Source organism: Uranotaenia lowii, chromosome 1 (genome assembly GCF_029784155.1).
Source record: "Uranotaenia lowii strain MFRU-FL chromosome 1, ASM2978415v1, whole genome shotgun sequence".
Classification (NCBI taxonomy): Eukaryota; Metazoa; Arthropoda; class Insecta; order Diptera; family Culicidae; genus Uranotaenia; species Uranotaenia lowii.
The window spans coordinates 131,400,585-131,401,301 of record NC_073691.1 but is presented as its reverse complement, the minus strand read 5'-3'; positions in this window follow the sequence as shown (position 1 = coordinate 131,401,301).

The following is a 717-nucleotide window of genomic DNA, read 5'->3' as shown; positions in this document are numbered from 1 at the left end:
GTTCTGGAAAACTCGACGGCAAAGAAGTCCGCCGACCAGACAGGCGAGGCGACGACGTAGCGCGATTCTCGAGATTCGCGTGATACACCTCGCGATCAATCGAGCGACCGAACGACCGGTCACCAACTAACATTCTGGGGTTGCCGCTGATAAAAATATTGCATAGGTACTCTAGTAGGTATGGCTGTATGGAACTAGAAACGGGCATTTTTTATTCCGTTTTCAGCCGGCTCACGGTGCTTAGTTCTCGATTTGGACCATTTGCGCATAAAATGTGTGGTTTTAACTTTTTTCTATAGCTTCGTCAGCAGATAATAATAAACATGTTTAAATATACAACATTCTCTTTTTCAAACTTTCATCAAAACGCGCCTTAGGAATGGAACATATGAAATAGCCATACCTGTATCGAAATAGGATTTTTTTTTCTCTAAACCAATATTTCAATGAACAGGGTAATTGAAAAATTGGCTTATTTTAATTTGCAATTTTTAAACTTCAACCTAACAAATACCCGAAATCCAACTCCAGAATGAACCATTTTCCAATTTTTTTCCCCCAGAGTAAACTATTTCCCAAAGAAAACTTCCCCAGAATGGACCATTTCCGAGGACTTTTTTTCCCCAAAGTGGACCATTTCCCAGATTTTTTCCTATAGTTTTGTTTCTCCCCTCTAGTTTAATCTTATTTACTTTTTTTAAATATGTCTTTATTTGT